Raw genomic sequence first — 6,704 nt, 5'->3', positions numbered from 1 at the left:
GGAAACCTAACGATTTTTTTCGAAATATGGCAGCTATGACGAACAAATATAATTTGCTTTTGTAATTAAAAAAGTCGCCCTCTGGGATACGTCAATAAATAATGTTTCTTCAAACATGGAAAGTGGGGGACGAGGTACTGGCGAAATTAAAGCTGTGAGATCGGGTCCTGAGTCGTGCTTGGATAGAGCACTTGCCCGCGAAAAGCAAAGGTCCCGAGATCGAGTCTCGGTCCGGCATACAGTTTTAAATGGCCAGGAAGTTTCATATCGGCGCACACTCCGCTACAGAGTGAAAATTTCACTCTGGAATTGTTTTATTTTCTCTCAGCACCGCCGGCCGCGGTGGTCTCGCGGTTAAGGCGCTCAGTCCGGAACCGCGGGACTGCTACGGTCGCAGGTTCGAATCCTGCCTCGGGCATGGATGTGTGTGATGTTCTTAGGTTAGTTAGGTTTAAGTAGTTCTAAGTTCTAGGGGACTGATGACCACAGTAGTTAAGTCCCATAGTGCTCAGAGCCATTTGACCCATCTCTCAGCACCTCAATTACTCCCAGGCCCTGTCTCCCTACCAGTTCAATTTTTGTACCAATTGCGTTTGTGCTACAGCGTGGCAAACGGCAAAGTTTTCTTGGACTCGCTGCTGGTAAATGTTTTTTTTATTCCAGTCTTCGATCACAATATCAATTCTTTTGGCGATGACCAGTTTCAGTCCGTAGTGACCATCCTCAGATCTTTTCTACACCATGTCCTAAAGTGATAAGGCATATGGTCATTACGGACTGAAACCGGTCATCGTCAAAAGAATTGATATTGTGGTCGAAGACTGAAATAAAAAACATTTGACAGTATTGGATCACTGTTCGTATACGCGACCATGTCGCAGCTGGTGTCGCTAACCATGTCGCAGCTGGTGTCGCTACTGGTACTTGGTGGATAACGGATTACATTGTTAAGCAGAGCTATGGTGTGTTACATTTCAAGCTTACAGGATCCACTGAATTTCTTTATGCGAGGAGGTAGCGTTGTGTCCTTACAACTGGGCGTTCAATTAACTACTTTCTCATTGGTGTAAAGTAACGACAGACTTCCCAATACTGAGCAGCAAAGTTTACTGTTCCTCACGTTGCATAACAAGTGAGGAACCCCAGTGCTACCTTCATACTGTCAACGCACATGTCTCCCTACTATACTTTACAAGAAACTAAAAGTGAGATGCCAAATGGAAGTAGTTAGGAGTAAATCTAAAACCAGTGGCCAGAAAAACGGTTTATCTAAAATAGATGTTTTCTTCTACTATTAAATATACAAGAAATGTGCTAATCGCAGGCAGCAATGACAACATTCTTCGCGATGGACACTTTTTTGTGTGTCATAAGGTAGAGCTGGCAACGGCCTTGCCGCAGTGGATACACCGGTTCCCGTCAGATTACCGAAGTTAAGCGCTGTCGGGCGTGGCCGGCACTTGGATGGGTGACCATCCGGGCCGCCATGCGCTGTTGCCATTTTTTGTGGTGCACTCAGCCTCGTGATGCCAATTGAGGAGCTACTCGACCGAATAGTAGCGGCTCCGGTCAAAGAAAACCATCATAACGACTGGGAGAGCGGTGTGCTGACCACGCGCCCCTCCTATCCGCATCCTCATCCGAGGATGACACGGCGGTCGGATGGTCCCGGTGGGCCACTTGTGGCCTGAAGACGGAGTGCATAAGGTAGAGCTCGTAAAAAGATTCGGTAACTTGTAAGGAATTTTACATTTCCCACAGTATTAAGCTCTTTTCTACTCTCTGTATCCTAATGCCAACGAATGGAGACAACGATAACACTTTAGATGCCGCAATTAGAACGTATTAGTCATACATTCCTGATCCGTTAAAATGAGTCGTTCTTTGCATTACATGGAATTCCGTGAGTTAAAATAATAGGCGGCAAACTATCTACATTAGCTAGTACTACTAGTACTAAAAGTTTCTGTCACCTCGATCACACCAGATCGAGGAAATGCTTCGGTCTCTAACGTCTACAACAACACCAGAGAAGGGTGGGATGAAACGCTTATGCTTATTTCTGTGTCGGTTTTAACATGATTACAATGATGTCCAAAATTAAAGCAACAAATGGGAATTTTCTTTGAGGACACTTCAAAGGTGCACATACAGCAGGTCTCCGACAAAGGCCATTCCGCCGAAGCCCTCTGTACACCGTTTGCCTCGATACATTTCCAGTGGATGCTGCGGGGTAAGATGCCAGGTGATAGTAAAGTAGAAACAAGATAAAGAATACGGAACGTAAACAGTTGCAACATGCATAACCGTAGACAAAAATGTTCTTCGTTTTTTCCAACTTAACGGATTTGCACACGCATTCTGACAATTGCTTAATGTGCTGAGTGTGGGTTATGACCACCTCTGTCAGCAAAACAGACATGGCAACGAAGCGGTATGCTGTGAATGATGTCATCAATGTCATGTTGAGGCAATTACGCCCATTCTTCCTGCAGAGCTGCTCGTAAGTCCTGGAGGGTGGTTGGTGGATTCTGACGTGCCGCGCGGGATTAGCCGAGCGGTCTTCGGCGCTGCAGTCATGGACTGTGCGGCTGGTCGCGGCGGAGGTTCGAGTCCTCCCTCGGGCATAGGTGTGTGTGTTTGTCCTTAGGATAATTTAGGTTAAGTAGTGTGTAAGCTTAGGAACTGATGACCTTAGCAGTTAAGTCCCATAAGGTCTCACACACATTTGAACATTTGATTCTGACGTGATGCAACTCGTCTCCCCGTGCATCCGAGACATGCTCTATGGGATTCAAATAGGGAGAGTGAGCAGGCCATGCCAAGCGTGCAATATCGTCCGTTTCCAAAAAACAATCAACCATCCGTGCTCTACGAGGTCGAGCATTATCGTCCATCAATACGAAGTCTGGGTCCACAGCACCTCGCAAGAATCGCACATGAGATCCCAAGAACTCATCACGGTACCTGACAGCAGTTAAATCTTGCTGAATCACCCGTAGAATTTCATGAGGAGGTGTTCGAGTGGTCAACATAATTCCTGCCCACACCATTAGGGATCCTACTCAATAACGGTCTCTTTCTATAACGTTTGGATCCCGAAATCGTGTTCCACGTACCCTCCAGATGCGAAGTCGTCGAGAATCACTCTCCAGACCAAATCTGGACTCAACCTTGAAGCCCGCATCTCGTGGTCGTGCGGTAGCGTTCTCGCTTCCCACGCCCGGGTTCCCGGGTTCGATTCCCGGCGGGGTCAGGGATTTTCTCTGCCTCGTGATGGCTGGGTGTTGTGTGATGTCCTTAGGTTAGTTAGGTTTAAGTAGTTCTAAGTTCTAGGGGACTGATGACCTAAGATGTTAAGTCCCATAGTGCTCAGAGCCATCAACCTTGAAAAGAACATTGGCCCTCTGTTCAACAGTCCAGGTGGCGTGCCGACGACTTCACTCTAAACGTTCCGTTCTTTGAAGACGCTTCAGAGGTACATATACAGCAGGTCTCCGGCAAAGGCCATTCTGCTGAAGCCTTCTGCACAGTTTGGCTCGATACAGCACGTCCAATGGATGCTACGGGGTCAGATACCAGTTGCTGTGCATCACTAAGGTGGTACTGTCGTGCCCTTACAACCAAATAGCGGCCCTCTCTTTCTGATGTCACAGATGGCCGGCCCTGGTCTGGTCTTTGGGATACCGTGTCACCACATCCGACAAACAACATAACGATTCACTGTAAGCCATCGGGCCGCATCAGTTTGCTGTCCTGCTTCCATTCTTCCTATGACTCTCTACCGCAGAGAGTCTGGTAGGCATCTTCTCTGTGCCATACTACATCGTCTGTGGCTGTGTACAGAGGAGTTGTGAGTAAGGGACTACCTGGTAAACACTACCCCGTTTGATAGACGCCCTGACGTCATCGTTGGTGTGGTTGTCCGTTGACTGGAATGCCACCTCCCGTGTAGAACACGATCGTACGCACACCTGTTGGCAGTTGACACAGAACAGGGAAACAGACCTTTGTTGCTTCAATTTTGGACACCAGTGTATATGTCTATGCGCGAACCGTAAAGGTAATCCTCATAGTTGTAATAAGATCCAGATAAATTCTTCATGTTTTTATTGACTGTCAAAAGTTTAACTAAAATGAAAGCTACTTGAGTGTGAGGTAGCGACTAAAACCTTAATTCGGACTATTTGTCGTAATCAGACAAACTATCCGCGATAGCTTTCGTCTATTCAACCCAACCGACTGGCATGTTAATCCAGGCGGCCAGAACAGCGTGTGTCCACATCCGTGGCTACAAGCTACCGCAACAGTTGCCACAGGAGAGCCAGTTGACTAACATCTATTGTTTTGACAACGTTTACTGGACCAGTACTAACAGCTCTCATTTGTAGACGTGAAATACAGCAGAGATGCTACTTTACACTCTCTTTTGCGAAGCACCATAGGCCACAGAATGTCACCGCTTTCGGAACCGCTTGTGACAGCTTCCACCCACCAGTTCTGTCAGGCGCCAGGATGGCGAAAGCTATTTGGCGTGGCGGGCCGTTAGTGGTTTTGTGAATTTTGAAGGTTCAAATTGGTCTTATCCATTAGTTTTTAAGACTTGCTGTGGGCGTCACAAATATAAGCTGTGATGTGGCTGATGGCAATTTCCTTTATACACTCCTGGAAATGGAAAAAAGAACACATTGACTCCGGTGTGTCAGACCCACCATACTTGCTCCGGACACTGCGAGAGGGCTGTACAAGCAATGATCACACGCACGGCACAGCGGACACACCAGGAACCGCGGTGTTGGCCGTCGAATGGCGCTAGCTGCGCAGCATTTGTGCACCGCCGCCGTCAGTGTCAGCCAGTTTGCCGTGGCATACGGAGCTCCATCGCAGTCTTTAACACTGGTAGCATGCCGTGACAGCGTGGACGTGAACCGTATGTGCAGTTGACGGACTTTGAGCGAGGGCGTATAGTGGGCATGCGGGAGGCCGGGTGGACGTACCGCCGAATTGCTCAACACGTGGGGCGTGAGGTCTCCACAGTACATCGATGTTGTCGCCAGTGGTCGGCGGAAGGTGCACGTGCCCGTCGACCTGGGACTGGACCGCAGCGACGCACGGATGCACGCCAAGACCGTAGGATCCTACGCAGTGCCGTAGGGGACCGCACCGCCACTTCCCAGCAAATTAGGGACACTGTTGCTCCTGGGGTATCGGCGAGGACCATTCGCAACCGTCTCCATGAAGCTGGGCTACGGTCCCGCACACCGTTAGGCCGTCTTCCTCTCACGCCCCAACATCGTGCAGCCCGCCTCCAGTGGTGTCGCGACAGGCGTGAATGGAAGGACGAATGGAGACGTGTCGTCTTCAGCGATGAGAGTCGCTTCTGCCTTGGTGCCAATGATGGTCGTATGCGTGTTTGGCGCCGTGCAGGTGAGCGCCACAATCAGGACTGCATACGACCGAGGCACACAGGGCCAACACCCGGCATCATGGTGTGGGGAGCGATCTCCTACACTGGCGGTACACCACTGGTGATCGTCGAGGGGACACTGAATAGTGCACAGTACATCCAAACCGTCATCGAACCCATCGTTCTACCATTTCTAGACCGGCAAGGGAACTTGCTGTTCCAACAGGACAATGCACGTCCGCATGTATCCCGTGCCATCCAACGTGCTCTAGAAGGTGTAAGTCAACTACCCTGGCCAGCAAGATCTCCGGATCTGTCCCCCATTGAGCATGTTTGGGACTGGATGAAGCGTCGTCTCACGCTGTCTGCACGTCCAGCACGAACGCTGGTCCAACTGAGGCGCCAGGTGGAAATGGCATGGCAAGCCGTTCCACAGGACTACATCCAGCATCTCTACGATCGTCTCCATGGGAGAATAGCAGCCTGCATTGCTGCGAAAGGTGGATATACACTGTACTAGTGCCGACATTGTGCATGCTCTGTTGCCTGTGTCTATGTGCCTGTGGTTCTGTCAGTGTGATCATGTGATGTATCTGACCCCAGGAATGTGTCAATAAAGTTTCCCCTTCCTGGGACAATGAATTCACGGTGTTCTTATTTCAATTTCCAGGAGTGTAGATACATTAACAATACAGGAACCTAACGGCTGTTGCGGATTAATGTGGAAGCAAGAAAAAAAAAACCTTTGAGTTGTAGGTTGTATTGGTTGTTACTTTTATTAATAGTGCAACTAGAGCGTCCAAGTAATAGAGAAACGAATTTCCTAATTTCTGAGAGTGGAAAATTTAAGCTCATTTCTAGTTTACAATTTCCGTACATTAATGGGAGAGTTGGAACTTTAATAGTGGCAACTATTTATTTACAAATGGTTCAAAGCACTATGGGAATTAACATCTGAAGTCATCAGTCCCCTAGACTTAGAACTACTTAAACCTAACTAACCTAAGGACATCACACACATCCAGCCGAAGGCAGGATTCGAACCTGCGACCGCAGCAGCAGCGTGGTTCCGGACTGAAGCGCCTAGAACCGCTCGGCCACAGCGGCCGGCATTTATTTGCATCTCGTACAAAATAGATAAGTGTATCAAAGTTTTACTGTCCTTCAGAGTAGTCAGCAGCATTGTGTATAACCCGTTGCCAGCGGAAGTCGTAGGATACTCTTAGGTGTTCGAAGTGGTGACCATTGGTATCAATGCAGTGCTGTAGTCTTCTTATCAATTCGGCACCTATCGAAG

The 6,704-nt window shown here is 48.6% G+C and overlaps 1 pseudogene; it reads left to right on the top strand.

Moving 5' to 3' along the window:
• The first annotated feature begins 1,382 nt into the window (after positions 1-1,382).
• Positions 1,383-1,500, top strand: LOC126164214 (5S ribosomal RNA; annotated as a pseudogene).
• The last annotated feature ends 5,204 nt before the right edge of the window (positions 1,501-6,704 follow it).

Source organism: Schistocerca cancellata, chromosome 2 (assembly GCF_023864275.1).
Source record: "Schistocerca cancellata isolate TAMUIC-IGC-003103 chromosome 2, iqSchCanc2.1, whole genome shotgun sequence".
In the NCBI taxonomy this organism is placed as follows: Eukaryota; Metazoa; Arthropoda; class Insecta; order Orthoptera; family Acrididae; genus Schistocerca; species Schistocerca cancellata.
This window is presented reverse-complemented; position numbering and strand designations above follow the sequence as displayed.